Source organism: Pan troglodytes, chromosome 17, assembly GCF_028858775.2.
Source record: "Pan troglodytes isolate AG18354 chromosome 17, NHGRI_mPanTro3-v2.0_pri, whole genome shotgun sequence".
NCBI lineage: Eukaryota > Metazoa > Chordata > Mammalia > Primates > Hominidae > Pan > Pan troglodytes.
In genome coordinates, this window is record NC_072415.2 from 11,876,194 (window position 1) to 11,892,973 (window position 16,780).

The window sequence follows — 16,780 nt, forward strand, 5'->3', positions numbered from 1 at the left end:
TATCCTCAATGAGTTTAGACACACTTCTATACATTAGAGGTTTATAAAACACAAAAACTCCTTTTATAAATGAGTCAAAATAATCACATTTTAGACAAAGAATAACAGAAAATTTATCATCCAAAAGCACCTTCTAAAGAAATCTCAAAAGACAAATTTCAAGCAAAGGAAAATGATCACAGATAAAAGATTTCGGATAAAATAAATAATAATGAGAAAAATAGAATACATATGGGAGGTATAAAAAAGAAAATAAAATTTACTTGAATACAAAATTGAAATGTGTAAAGATATTTTGGTGGGGGTCTCCATTGCTCTTCAGCTTTGATTATTTATTTAAAAAACTCTCAGAACTCAGAGAAGCAATTATACTCATGTTTACAGTTTATTAAAACAAAAGGATGCAGAGTCATATCAACAAAGGAAAAAGATTCTCAGGGCAAAGTCCAGGAGACTCCAGGCACAAACTTACAAGTGTCCATCACAGTAGAATCACATGCAGATACACTTCAATCTCCCAGTAATGCTGCATACAACCACATGTGAATTCTTGGCAATTAGAGCAGCTTATTTATTCTTTGATGTCCCAGGTTTTTATTGATGGTTAATCACATAGGCATGCAATGCCCACGTGGCAAAACTCAGCAAATTCAGCTTCCTTTCCATGATCCCTCTAGAACAAAACCAGGCATTCAGCATAAATCATATCTTAGAATAAATGTATCAGGTTAAATTGATACCACATGGTTCAAATAAATACAGCATGGCTCAGGGCCTCAGGCATATGAAGTCAGTCATTCACCATAAACCCAAGGCCTCAGATATACAAAAACACTCTTCACGGTAAGACTATTTCCAGAACTCAGAGGCTAGCAAGTCCTAAAACCAAACCTTACCTTTGAATGTGCAGGGTTGAAGAAACCCTGGCCTGCTGAGTTAACACATTCTTGCCTAATCCATATTTATTGTCCCTGGTCTAATCTCTCCTGTAGCAAAACAGTCATATTTTTCTGAGCATCTACATTGAATACGGCATTTATATGACAGTAACAACAGTAATATTAACATGAATATGCCTAGCATTTTATGAACACAGTATAGGGTAAAGATTGATTTTTAAAAATTACTAATGCATCCTACAAGGCCATTACATACACTTTAATATTTTGTACAAATGAAATTACTCATTCCTCCTCTCAGTCTGCTTTTATTTGTACTTTCTGATAAATATGTGCAGAAATAGCATTGAAATTAGATAATGGTTAGCTAAATTCTGTTTTCTCAGGCCATTTATTATTCACCCAGATTACATTCTGAAGAGGCTTTAACTCAATATCTTAATACATTTGATTATCAATATAAGCATTATATAACTTCTCTACATAAGATAGTTGAATCTTACCAACAATGCTAGTGTAATGTCATATTGCAGTATGATCATGTTACAATTCAGTTTTATTACAGAAAAAGTTATTACGAATGATAGAGCTATTTGTTACAGCTACTCAACATAATTGGTTCTTGTCTTTATACCGTATAGTATTATAAATAAGTGTTATTACTACTCAGCATGATTTGATTATTTCTGGGTTTCTAACGGGTTGTGGACTTAGCCAGTCACCCTGTCTCAGTTCACAGGCCCTAATTGACAATGGTCTCTACTATATGCTGTCATACACCAGGATACACTCCCTTCCTATAGACAAGACACAAGAATAAGAATAGTTTATATCTCTGCTACCTGTACTACAGGGTGTCTTATCCTTATCTATTCTTGGGGCAATGGCAATAACAATGAATTAATATAAATTATGAGTGACCTCAGAGATGGGGTCCCTAAGATTATATAAATGTGTCCTTCTGCATCTAAGAAGAACCATTGCCCTATGGTTATTTAGGCCTCCATCTGTGTTAAAGTGATAAAGTGATGCTATTGAGTCATAATACAAGCTCATTACCAGTGTTGGGTCCTAGCATTATCCATCATTAATTGTTGAGTCTACCTTACCAAGTTCACTAAAACTTCATCATTTTTTCCAGGTTGAATCCCATCCCTTCCTCCCTCATAGATGAGAATTCCCTCTAATCTATTTATTTTAGTTAATAAATCTTCTTTTCTTAAAAGCCATTCATGATTAAAAATGAATTCAGCTTTTCTCACAATGCCTAGATCAGCATCTATCTCCCTGAAGGTTTTTTTCCGTTTGTAGGCCAATGCTTAACCCAAGATGGTTGTTGTCATTGTGTACTAGATTTAACTGAAATGAGGAACCATGTTTTGCACTCCAGACTGTTTGGTTCTCAGTATGAGGATAAAAATAAGAAAAAACAAAACAACAAACAAATAACAACAAAAAACAAGAGTTCTCTACAATTTTCGAGAAACAGAAGAGGAAGAAATGCTTCTCAATTCATTTTATGAAGCAAGCATGACACTTAAACAGAAGAAGACAAAGATGATAAAAAAAAGAAAAGGAAAACAAAGAAACAAACAAAACTTTAGACCAACATAACCTAGATGCAAATCTACAAATATACCCTAGATGCAAAATCCTCAACAACTTGAATACGACACTATGTAAAAAAGTGACACATGACCAAGCCATGTTTATTCCAGAAATGCAAGACAGTTGCAATATTTTAAAAAATCTAATAATATAGTTCATCATATTAATATTCTAAAATAGGAAAATGCATGATCAGTTCAATAAATGCAGGGGGAAAGGACACTATTCAAGAGTTACTTGTGATAAAAATTCAGCAAACCAAAAATAGCAGAAAATTCCTTCATCTTGATAAAGAGCATACAAAAAATCCATCATATTTAGCTGTGAAACACTGAATGTTTTCCACATGTATGCTCAGGAATAAAGCAAAGAGGTTTGCTTTTATCACTCTTTTTCAACAAAATACTTAGAGTTCTATCCAGTGTGTAAGGAAAAAAAGGAAGAATAAAATAAATGCAGACTGGAAAGAAATAAGTAAAACTCTTCCTATTTGTAAATAATATGATTATATATGTGGAAATTCATACAACATTTAGGAGAGAGAAGGAATGTAGAAAAGGGAGAGGAAGGGGGAGGCAAAAACAAAGGGGAAGGAGAAAGTAAAAGAACAGTGGAAGGAGAAGCAGTGTCTCATAAAATTAAGAAGGATTTAGCAAGATTAGGACAAAAGGTAAAAACAGGTTTCCTGATATTTTTAATTGCATTTCAATAGCTTTCCAAACATAAATATTTCTCAGGTAGTTGAATGCTTTGGTCAATTTCGAGAGTGATGGAAGGCTGTTTTAATGAATTTCTAGTGGCCTTTTGTGTAGAGGATTTGCTGGTCTTTTCAAGTGACCATAGTCCACGTTGATGGGTTGATTGAATGTGGAAACCATCTTGAGCTCCCAAGATAAACGCCAATTAGTAATGATATATTTTACAAACACACGTGCATGCACACACATACACACACAGACATGAGAGGATTTAATTGGATAATATTTTGCTGAAGTTTTTGAAATCTAAATTCATCATCTAAATACATATTTGTCTACAGGACATTTTCTTGAAATGTCGTTTTTATGGTTTTGGTATGGGGATAATGGTAGACTCATAAAACATGTTGAAAAGTGTTTCCTCTTATTATTTTGAAATACGTCCCATCAATACCTAATTTATTGAGGGTTTTTAGCATGAAGGGTTGTTGAATTTTGTCAAAGGCTTTTTCTGCATCTATTGAGATAATCATGTGGTTTTTGTCTTTTGCTCTGTTTATATGCTGGATTACATTTATTGATTTGCGTATATTGAACCAGCCTTGCATCCCAGGAATGAAGCCCATTTGATCATGGTGAATAAGCTTTCTGATGTGCTGCTGGATTCGTTTTGCCAGTAATTTATTGAGGATTTTTGCATCAATGTTCATCAAGGATATTGGTCTAAAATTCTCTTTTTTTGTTGTGTCTCTGCCTGGCTTTGGTATCAGAATGATGCTGGCCTCGTAAAAAGAGTTAGGGAGGATTCCCTCCTTTTCTATTCATTGCAATAGTTTCAGAAGGAATGGTACCAGTTCCTCCTTGTACCAAATGCTCATCATCACTGGCCATCAGAGAAATACAAATCAAAACCGCTATGAGATATCATCTCACACCAGTTAGAATGGCAATCATTAAAAAGTCAGGAAACAACAGGTGCTGGAGAGGATGTGGAGAAATAGGAACACTTTTACACTGTTGGTGGGACTGTAAACTAGTTCAACCATTGTGGAAGTCAGTGTGGCGATTCCTCAGGGATCTAGAACTGGAAATGCCATTTGACCCAGCCATCCCATTACTGGGTATATACCCAAAGGACTATAAATCATGCTGCTATAAAGACACATGCACACGTATGTTTATTGTGGCATTATTCACAATAGCAAAGACTTGGAACCAACCCAAATGTCCAACAATGATAGACTGGATTAAGAAAATGTGGCACATATACACGATGGAATACTATGCAGCCATAAAAAATGATGAGTTCATATCCTTTGTAGGGACATGGATGAAATTGGAAATCATCATTCTCAGTAAACTATCGCAAGAACAAAAAACCAAACACCGCATATTCTCACTCAGAGGTGGGAATTGAACAATGAGATCACATGGACACAGGAAAGGGAATATCACACTCTGGGGACTGTTGTGGGGTGGGGGGAGGGGGGAGGGATAGCATTGGGAGATATACCTAATGCTAGATGACGAGTTAGTGGGTGCAGTGCACCAGCATGGCACATGTATACATATGTAACTAACCTGCACAATGTGCGCATGTACCCTAAAACTTAAAGTATAGTAAAAAAAAAATACAAAGCAACCTCTTATTAAAAAAAAAAAGTGTTTCCTCTTTTTTATTTCTTAAGCTTTTGTGTAATGTATAAATTATATCTTCTTAAATATTAGTAAAATTTGTCAGTTCGTTTATCTAGGTGGGTATTAATAAATTTAAGACATATATATAGGGATGTGCATGTTATTGCTTTCTTTTTGAGTTTGCCTTAGCTTGTATCTTTTGAGGGATTTATACACTTAATCTAAATTAACTAATTTACATTTATAAATTTCATCATGGTATTCATTTAGTTATCCTTAAACTGTTGTAGGACAATGGAAATGTTACTTCTATCATTCTTTTTTTGTTGTTTGTTTATTTGTTTTGAGACAGAGTCCCGTTCTGTCACCCGGGCTTGAGTGCAGTGGCCTGATCTCTACTCACTGCAAATTCCACCTCTCAGCTTCAAGCAACTCTTGTGCCTCAGCCCCCTGAGTAGCTGGGAATGCAGGCATGCGTCATCACGCTCAGCTAATTTTTGTATTTTTAGTAGAGACAGGGTTTCACTATGTTGGCCAGGCTGGTCTGGAACTCCTGACCTCAAACGATCCGCCTGCCTTGGCCTCCCAAAGTGCTGGGATTACAGGCATGAGCCACCACCCCCAGCCACTTCTATCATTCTTAAAATTTGTAAATTATTTATTTCCTATTATTTTCTCCTTAGTCTGGACAGAGATTTAACAATTTTATTGATCACTTCAAAGATCTAAATTTAGTTTAATTTACTTAGCTATATAATTTTTCTCCGTTTAATGTTGTTAATTTCTTCATTAACCTTTATTATTTTCTTCTTTCTGATTGCTTCAGAATTAATTTGTTCTCATTTTTATAATAACAAGTTGGAAGCTTTCATCATAATTTCAAGGTAATTTTTCTTTTCTAATGCAAGCTCTTAATGGGATAGATTTTTCCCTAAACACAGAAATTTCCACATTTTGATATGTTATACTTTTATAAATTTCTCTTACTTTTGGCTAGGTTCATGTTTAAATATACATATGTGCAAGAAGATTTTCCCTTGATTTATATGGATTTAGAGGTTAAAAAAAGGCAAAAAAATTATTTTGGAAATTTCTAGGAGACTTAGTTCACCATAATTGTTACATAATTGTGCATATGTTGCAAGTAATGTATTGAGAAAAGTATTTATATCTGTATACACATTTGGTCCTTAATGATGAAATTAATGCACAGTTGTCTAACTATAATAATTTCCTTATAATCACACTGGTTTTCCTTTGGTGCCACAAGATGATGAATCTCACTTTAGTGTGACCAAGCAAAATGAGGTACAAAAACAGTCCAATCAATGTGAAAATATCTCAAATTCATATGAATTTTTAAAATATTTTATATGTAAATTAAATTAGAAATTAAATATATATAATATATTTTATTTCAGACATATTTGCTTGCCTTTTGGAACTCAAAGTTCAAAACCTTCTATTGTCATCTTTAAATAACTAATTTTTAAGTTAATTTCTACTTGGTTCTATGAAAATACTACCACACAATGTGGAGATAAAGAAAACATTTACAGAAAAATTGTCCATATGGACACATTTTAAACAGATGATCTAATTAGCATAATAGCCACCAAACTGGTAAATAAACAGTTTTGTTGATTTGCTGCTTAATCAGCATCTATTCAGAATTCTGTAATATTGTTTAGTAAAACCGTTTATTTCCATCCATAAATGTATTTTATAAATTTATGCCCAGTAAACTTCCAGGTAAACCATCGAAATATTAACTGTTTTCTACAAGTGATGGTCTTTTTTCTAAGCTGCTTTCTATAGTGAATTGATGAGAGTGAATGAAGATTAAAATGCTTATTCTGTAATAAAAGCCAATGCCAGCATGCTGATATATAATCTCTATAGATCAAAAAATATTCATGACTTATTCTCAGATTTTTAATAGTGGCTCTAAGCAGTCTTAAAAATTTATTATTTAGACACCCTATCCTATATTTTAAAAATATTTTCTTAGTATACTGTGGATGTTATACAAGTCATATAATGGATAGAGAATTTCTTACATAAATTTACAATATAATTTTTTTAAATAAAACTTTTGTGAAATTATTTTCAAATGTTATAAATGTTAATGAGCTTTGTTATATTGGTTCCAATATTTCTCATATATGGAAAATGTCATTTTCCCTGGGAATTAATATTTGGAGCTGGTGTTTAAGAAAAACCATGTTTGATGTTGGAAAATGCTATGTCCGGTATAACTATAGATGTTTGGAAAGCAGCTCAGTTATGCTAAAGATAAAGAAAGGAGAGAAAAATGACAGAAGGGGAGGTTTGAACAAAACAAAATAATACCTGAAAATGTTGAATGGATATGTAATATTTGTGAATGTTTATGTTCTCTATTTCACCATTATTTAAACATTTATATTTTCAAAGGGAGACAATAATTATATTTTGAAATCATTTTATTTTTTTATAGAGTGCTATATTTTTTCTTTTCAATTTCAATTTGGTGAGCAAACAAAATCAGTCAGAATATTATACATAATTAGGTTTCCTTTTTGAGATTTGTTGAAACTCTTTATCCTTTATGTATGTATTTCAAGTAGTATAATAAAAAAGAAATATAAAATGATTAGATATACATAAAAGTATTGTAGATTATGTTTTTCATATTTTCTTTCTTCTAATGTATTTTGCAGATATAGCCATTCCAGATTATGATTTCACAAACTAAGATGATTCTCAGCAGGGAAGCTTTACTGCATGTCGTTTTCATCAAAGGGAGCTTAGTTTATTTGCCTGTCTGAATATTGACATTATATTACTAATTTACACATTGGGGAAAGGGTCAAGAGAACTCCAAATTTTTGTTGACTTGATATTAACCTGAAAGGGGAATGTTAATAACTGACAAAATATATCCACGGTAGTCTATATCCACTTGATGTCTATCAAGTTGTGTTTATTTTTTAATCTACTGCATATTATTGAATTATTTATATAGATAGATAGATAGATAGATAGATAGATAGATTTATTAGATGTACAGGAAATAGAATTCACTGGTGGGCATGCGTAAAGAGGGGGCAGCTCTTTTCTAATGCAGGGCTAGCTGCTTGTCCAGGGGCCCATGATTCCAGGGCTATATTTGGCCCCACAGCCATCCAGGATGAGTTGTTTCTCAGCCACCAAGTCTTAAAATGTATATGCATTAAACTTAGTAAAATCGCACTTCTTTGAGATGTGGCTTTTTGGGCATTCACTGAACTTGAATTTGGCCCTAAATAAGGCCTCAATCACATGCTCCAGGGTTTGCAGCTTGGTATGGATGAACATGGCCAATGTGAACTCTGACCTCTGGGTCCTGAGGCTTTCCAAAGGCATACTACATCCGGTCTTAAACCTAGACTAGGGAAAGCACTAGATCCAAGACATAAATGTCCAATGGCAAAGGCTGTTGCACACAAGGAACAGGCTGCTGTACACTACCTAGGATGCTGCTGTTTGCAGCCCTTGCACACCAGGCCCCATGTGGCTTAATTGATTGTAGAAATTATTTTATATATTAAGTTTTTGGGGATTCATATCTTTTATTCAAGATAGCTAAATGTAATTTATATTAGACCATATACAGTAAGTTGTAAATTATAGAAGTTGTGCTTATCTAAATCATATTCAGTGGGCAATATGCCCTTTAATATAATGAAGTTTATTGATAAAAATTAAAATAAAATAAAGTGGTTTTGTAGTGCTCTTGTATGTCAACTAAAACAAATTAACAAAACCTATTGAAACCCATAATCATTTAGACTATATACTTACACTTTGGGAGGCCAAGGTGGGCAGATCATCTGAGGTCAGGAGTTCAAGACGAGCCTGGCCAACATAATGACATCCCATCTTTACTAAAAACACAAAAATTAAACAGGCCTGGTGGTGCATGCCTGTAATTTCAGCTACTCAGGAGGCTGAGGCAGGGAGAACTGCTTGAACTTGGGAAGGGGAGGTTACAGTGAGCCAAGACTGGGCCACTGAACTCCAACCTGGGTGACAGAGGGAGACTCAATCTCAAAAACAAACAAACAAACAAACAAAAACACAACAAAAAAACTATCTACTTAAATACCATTCTATTAAAATAAATATTTTTCTGTGATCTTAGGTTTGTTTTGTCTCAATAATATAAATAGTGTATTGGTTGTCTCAAAGTGTTAAATGGAAGCATATTTTATGGCATTGCTGAAATATCTACCAACTTTTCTTACTGTAAGTTATGCAATGGTGCATTGATTAATGCATTGGAACTTGTTAAGCAGTTTGCATGTCTGAAAAACCAAGGTTCAGAGGTATGTAGGTTAAATCCGGCAATCAAATATCAGAGATATTTCAGAATATTATTTTTGTATACCAGAAAACACTTTTCAAAAAAAAAAGTAAGGTCATTAGGAAGGCATTGTAAGGTTAATCTTTTCCAGCAAAGCTATTACATTTATTTTTCTGGAGTTCTTTAGTTATAAAAAGTAGAATGTAGTTATAGGATCTAGTCAGCGTTAAATTGATTGAAAAAATGAAAAACACTGTTTCATTTTAACAATTAAGCAAGTTGTTTATGTTGTCCCACTGATATACTAGAATGTGCTACATTCTTTTGGGCATCTTTTAGACCATAGGGCTAAAATTTTGAGAATGACAGAGAGACAATTAGGAGCTCAGCACAAAGCAAAATGTTATGAATCAGGAAAATAAATAGAACAGAGATCAAAATTAGATAGATGCAGAATTGGAAAGATACTGAAAACAAGAGATGGAACTGCAGAAAATACTATGGCAGATCATTCATTCCTTTGAATGGTGAAAGTAGTTAATACAATGGCTAACAATTGAAATGAAAAACCAGACCCAGATGAAAAAATGCAAACCAGTAAACTTACCTAGTCCTATTATTTTACTCAATTGTAGGAAATACATGAAAAGAAAGTTGTTCATTATGAATCCTTTGTTCTAACATGGGCAGAAGGCACCACTAAACCTTTCTCATTTTTTTACTCAAATGTTTGTGTTTTCTCATAGAACTTATAATTTTAATTTATTTTTCAATATATGTTTCCCGTACAGTCTAGTTGGATTCATAGTTGCAATGTTTCATGTGGTATATTTGCTCCCTATGGAATAGAACATAATATTAATCTTTAGATGTGTCACTAGAGAGATTTGTATATATCCACATAAATCTACAGTTGCAACTAGAAAAATTATCCTGTGAAAATTTTGTGATATGAATGTCTTTCAACTTTTTAAAAAGTAAAGAGAAAGTGATGAACAAATATGAGTTGGAAATCAGAATGAACAAATCATGAAATTATAGTGTACCCCTTCAAAAATTTGGAAAATTAAGAGAAATCGGTAGAACAGCTGTATTATCATTTACAAAAATGTTTCTCTACCTATAGAACAAACAATTACTTTGTCTTCTAATTTCCAAATAACTTACAGAACATTTATTTCCTACTGTCACTGGAATGGCAGGCTGGCAGGCTCAGTTGGTAGCCCAATTGGTTCCTCACATCAAAAGATTCCCTTTATTATTTCCTTATTTTCTCTTTAATTCTGGCACTCCTTCATGATTGAACTTACAGATGTTCTTTTGTCTGCTAATTTTCGAGTAAGCCTGTGCTCTCTATAACTTTCAGTCTCAATATCCTTCTACCATCAGCCTTTTGTCTAAACATTCTTATTCTGGTTTGTTTCCCTGAACTCTTGACATCAATCTCTGTTCCTTCAATATTCTGTTTCTTCTACTGGAAGCACTCTTTCCCAGATTTCACCCACTTTACTCTTCTCAATCTCTGTGTCTGAGTTAAATGCTTCCTTAGGTTTCTATGTAGGACTGTCTGTCCATCTGTAATTTTTCTATATCTATCATGTTAACATACTTACATCCTTTACTGAAAAATGTCTCCTTTAAAAAAAAAATCAATGTGTTTGTTTACTTCCTTAAAATGCCCTCTAAACTGCAAGGTCAAAGAAGGTAAGTATGATATTTGGATATTAATATCTACCACTTAATACAGAAACTATTCTAGCACTTGTAGAGGCAGTATAAGACATAATTTTAGAACTCTAAAATAAAAACTCATAAACTGAAGTTAAATATCCATTTCCCACTGCTATCTCCTTTTCCTTTTAACACATTGATATCATTTGGATCTGTGTCCCCACCCAAATCACATGTCAAACTGTAAGTCCCACTGTTGGAGGTGGGGCCTGTTGGGAGGCAATTGGATCATTGGGCGGTTTCTCTTAAATGGTTTAGCACCATCTCCTTGGTGTTGTTCTTGTGACAGTGAGTGAGTTATTGTGAGTCTGGTTGGTAAAAGTGTATAACACCTCCCCACCTCTCACTCTTCTTCCTGCTTCCAGCCATGTGAAGTGCTGGCTCCCCCTTCACCTTCTGCCATGATTGTTAGCTTACTGAGGCCCCTGCAGAAGCCCAGCAGATGCATCATGCTTTCTGTATAACGTGCAGAGCCATGAGCCAATTAAACTGCTTTTCTTTATAAATTACCCAGTCTCAGGTATTTCTTTAGAGCAATGTAAGAAAGGACTAATATAGAAAATTGGTAGAGGAAAATGATATTGTTGTAAACATACTGGAAAATGTGAAAGTGGCTTTGAAACTGGATAGTGGGCAGAGATTGGAAGGGTTTGGAGAGATCAGAGGAAGACAGGAAGATGAGGGCAAGTTTTGAACTTACTAGAGTCTTGTTACATTGTTGTGACCAAGCTACTGATAGAGACACACAATGAAGTCCAGGCTGAGGAGGTCTCAGATGGAGATAAGGAACTTAATGGGAACTGGAGCAAAGGTGACTTTAGTTAGGCATTAGTAAAAAGGTTGGCTGCACTGTGCGCCTGCTCTAGGGATCTGTGGAATTTTGAACTTGAGAGTATCTCAAGTTCTGGTGGGTATCTGGTGGAAAAAATTTCTAAGCAGCAAAGCATTCAGGAGGTAATCTCACTACTTCTAACAAACTATTTTGATGTGTGTGAGCAAAGAAATGACCTCAAACTGAAACTTATATTTAGAAGGGAAGCAGAGTGTAGAAACTTGAAAAATTTGCAGTCTGGCCATGTGGTAGAACAAAAAGCCCATTTTCAGGAGAGAAATTCAAGGAAGCTGCAGAAACTTGCTTAACTAAAAGGAAGGCACATGCTGATAGCCAAGAAAATGAGGGATACCCTCCAGGCCATTTCAGAGACCTTTGTGGCAGCTCCTCCCATCACAGGCTCAGAGGACAATGAAGGAAGAATGGGACACCACTACATGCATCTCATCTGTTGCAGCTCTAGCCATGGCTCCAAGTGGCCCAGGTACAGCTCAGGATGCTGCTCCAGAGGGTTCAAGCCATAAGTCTTGATGGCTTCCATGTGGCATTAAGCCTGAGGGTGCACAGAGTACAAGAGTTGAGGCTAGATTTCAGAGAATGTATGAACAAACCTAGATGTACAGTCAGAAATCTGCTGCAGGGTCAGAGCCCTGATGGAGAATCTCTACAAGGGCACTGAAGAGGGGAAAGGTGGGGTTGGAGCCACCACACTGTGTCCCTACTGGACCACTATCTAGGGGAGCTATGAGAAGAGGGACACTATCTTCCAGACCCCAGAATGGCAGATCCACCAGCACTTGTACCGTGTGCCTGGAAACGGTGCAAGCACTCAACACCAGCCCTTGAGAGCACCTGTAGGAGCTGAACCCTGCAAAGTCACAGGAGTGGAGCAGCACAAGGCTTTGGGAGCTCACCCCTTGCAGTGGTATGCCCTGGATGGCATCAAAGGAGATTGTTAAGCTTTAAGACTTAATAACTTTCCTACTGGGTTTCAGACTTGCATGGGGCCCGTAGCCCCTTACTTTTGGCCAATTTCTCCCTTTTGAAATGGGAGTATTTATCCAATCCCTGTACCCCCATTATACATTATATCTCGGGAGTTTCTTTTTTTTAATTTTACAGGGTCTTAGGCAGAAGGGGCTTGCCTCATCTCAGATAAGACTTCAGACTTCGGATGTTTGAGTTAATGCTGAAGTGAGTTAAGACTTTGGGGGACTGATGGGAAGGCATGATTATATTTTGCAAACTGAGAAAGACATAAAATTTGGGAGGGACTAGGGCAAAATAATATGGTTTGGATCTATGTTCCCAACCAAATCTCATGTCAAATTGTAATACCCAGTGTCGGAGGTGGGGCCTGATGGGAGGTTATTGGAATGTGGAGTGGTTTCTTTTTAATGGTTTAATACCATTTCCTTGGTGCTATTCTTATGATAGTGAGTGAGTGAGTTATTATGAAATCTGGTTGTTAAAAGGGTGTAGCACCTCCCCACCTCTCACTTTTCTTCCTGCTCCCAGCTATATGAAGCACCGGCTCCCTCTTCATTTTCCCACCATGGTTATACATTTCATGAGGCCTCCCCAGATGCCCAGCAGATGCAACATTCTTTCTGTACAGCATGCAGAACTGTGAGTCAGTTAAACCTCTTTTCTTTATAAATTACCCAATCTCAGGTATTTCTTTATAGCAATGCAATAATGGACTAATACACACCTAATAATATTATTTCCTTGAATCACGCAATCAATTACCAAAATTCTCTGTGTGAAATGGCTGGCTTCGGAGACTAGCGGAGGAGCCAAGATGGCCGAATAGGAACAGCTCCTGTCTACAGCTCCCAGCGTGAGCGACGCAGAAGACGGTGATTTCTGCATTTCCATCTGAGGTACCGGGTTCATCTCACTAGGGAGTGCCAGACAGTGGGCGCAGGCCAGTGGGTGCGCACACCGGGCGCGAGCCGAAGCAGGGCGAGGCATTACCTCACCTGGGAAGCGCAAGGGGTCAGGGAGTTCCCTTTCCGAGTCAAAGAAAGAGGTGACGGACTCACCTGGAAAACCGGGTCACTCCCACCCGAATATTGCGCTTTTCAGACCGGCTTAAAAAATGGCGCACCACGAGACTATATCCCACACCTGGCTCGGAGGGTCCTACACCCACGGAATCTCGCTGATTGCTAGCACAGCAGTCTGAGATCAAACTGCAAGGCGGCAGCGAGGCTGGGGGAGGGGCGCCCGCCATTGCCCAGGCTTGCTTAGGTAAACAAAGCAGCCAGGAAGCTCGAACTGGGTGGAGCCCACCACAGCTCAAGGAGGCCTGCCTGCCTCTGTAGGCTCCACCTCTGGGGGCAGGGCACAGACAAACAAAAAGACAGCAGTAACCTCTGCAGACTTAAATGTCCCTGTCTGACAGCTTTGAAGAGAGCAGTGGTTCTCCCAGCACGCAGCTGGAGATCTGAGAACGGGCAGACTGCCTCCTCAAGTGGGTCCCTGACCCCTGACCCCCGAGCAGCCTAACTGGGAGTCACCCCCCAGCAGGGGCACACTGACACCTCACACGGCAGGGTATGCCAACACACCTGCAGCTGAGGGTCCTGTCTGTTAGAAGGAAAACTAACAAACAGAAAGGACATCCACACCAAAAACCCATCTGTACATCACCATCATCAAAGACCAAAAGTAGATAAAACCACAAAGATGGGGAAAAAACAGAACAGAAAAACAGGAAACTCTAAAATGCAGAGCGCCTCTCCTCCTCCAAAGGAAGGCAGTTCCTCACCAGCAATGGAACAAAGCTGGATGGAGAATGATTTTGACGAGCTGAGAGAAGAAGGCTTCAGACGATCAAATTACTCCGAGCTATGGGAGGACATTCAAACCAAAGGCAAAGAAGTTGAAAACTTTGAAAAAAATTTAGAAGAATGTAGAACTAGAATAACCAATACAGAGAAGTGCTTAAAGGAGCTGATGGAGCTGAAAACCAAGGCTCAAGAACTACGTGAAGAATGCAGAAGCCTCAGGAGCCAATGCGATCAACTGGAAGAAAGGGTATCAGCAATGGAAGATGAAATGAATGAAATGAAGCGAGAAGGGAAGTCTAGAGAAAAAAGAATAAAAAGAAATGAGCAAAGCCTCCAAGAAATATGGGACTATGTGAAAAGACCAAATCTACGTCTGATTGGTGTACCTGAAAGTGATGCGGAGAATGAAACCAAGTTGGAAAACACTCTGCAGGATATTATCCAGGAGAACTTCCCCAATCTAGCAAGGCAGGCCAACGTTCAGATTCAGGAAATACAGAGAACGCCACAAAGATACTCCTCGAGAAGAGCAACTCCAAGACACATAATTGTCAGATTCACCAAAGTTGAAATGAAGGAAAAAATGTTAAGGGCAGCCAGACAGAAAGGTCGGGTTACCCTCAAAGGGAAGCCCATCAGACTAGCAGCGGATCTCTCGGCAGAAACCCTACAAGCCAGAAGAGAGTGGGGGCCAATATTCAACATTCTTAAAGAAAAGAATTTTCAACTCAGAATTTCATATCCAGCCAAACTAAGCTTCATAAGTGAAGGAGAAATAAAATACTTTACAGACAAGCAAATGCTGACCGATTTTGTCACCACCAGGCCTGCCCTAAAAGAGCTCCTGAAGGAAGCACTAAACATGGAAAGGAACAACCAGTACCAGCCGCTGCAAAATCATGCCAAAATGTAAAGACCATCAAGACTAGGAAGAAACTGCATAAACTAACAAGCAAAATCACCAGCTAACATCATAATGACAGGATCAAATTCACACATAACAATATTAACTTTAAATGTAAATGGACTAAATTCTCCAATTAAAAGACACAGACTGGCAAGTTGGATAAAGAGTCAAGACCCATCAGTGTGCTGTATTCAGGAAACCCATCTCACGTGCAGAGACACACATAGGCTCAAAATAAAAGGATGGAGGAAGATCGACCAAGCAAATGGAAAACAAAAAAAGGTAGGGGTTGCAATCCTAGTCTCTGATAAAACAGACTTTAAACCAACAAAGATCAAAAGAGACAAAGAAGGCCATTACATAATGGTAAAGGGATCAATTCAACAAGAGGAGCTAACTATCCTAAATATATATGCACCCAATACAGGAGCACCGAGATTCATAAAGCAAGTCCTGAGTGACCTACAAAGAGACTTAGACTCCCACACATTAATAATGGGAGACTTTAACACCCCACTGTCAACATTAGACAGATCAACGAGACAGAAAGTCAACAAGGATACCCAGGAATTGAACTCAGCTCTGCACCAAGCGGACCTAATAGACATCTACAGAACTCTCCACCCCAAATCAACAGAATATACATTTTTTTTCAGCACCACACCACACCTATTCCAAAATTGACCACATACTTGGAAGTAAAGCTCTCCTCAGCAAGTGTAAAAGAACAGAAATTATAACAATCTCTCAGACCACAGTGCAATCAAACTAGAACTCAGGATTAAGAATCTCACTCAAAGCCGCTCAACTACATGGAAACTGAACAACCTGCTCCTGAATGACTACTGGGTACATAACGAAATGAAGGCAGAAATAAAGATGTTCTTTGAAACCAATGAGAACAAAGACACAACATACCAGAATCTCTGGGATGCATTCAAAGCAGTGTGTAGAGGGAAATTTATAGCACTAAATGCCCACAAGAGAAAGCAGGAAAGATCCAAAATTGACACCCTAACATCACAATTAAAAGAACTAGAAAAGCAAGAGCAAACACATTCAAAAGCTAGCAGAAGGCAAGAAATAACTAAAATCAGAGCAGAACTGAAGGAAATAGAGACACAAAAAACCCTTCAAAAAATCAATGAATCCAGGAGCTGGTTTTTTGAAAGGATCAACAAAATTGATAGACCGCTAGCAAGACTAATAAAGAAAAAAAGAGAGAAGAATCAAATAGACGCAATAAAAAATGATAAAGGGGATATCACCACCGATCCCACAGAAATACAAACTACCATCAGAGAATACTACAAACACCTCTACGCAAATAAACTAGAAAATC

At 37.1% G+C, this 16,780-nt stretch overlaps 1 pseudogene; it reads right to left on the reverse strand.

Annotated features, from left to right (window-relative positions):
• Positions 1-8,281: 8,281 nt before the first annotated feature.
• LOC129138359 (small nucleolar RNA SNORA70) lies at positions 8,282-8,396 on the reverse strand (annotated as a pseudogene).
• Between the last annotated feature and the right edge of the window lie 8,384 nt (positions 8,397-16,780).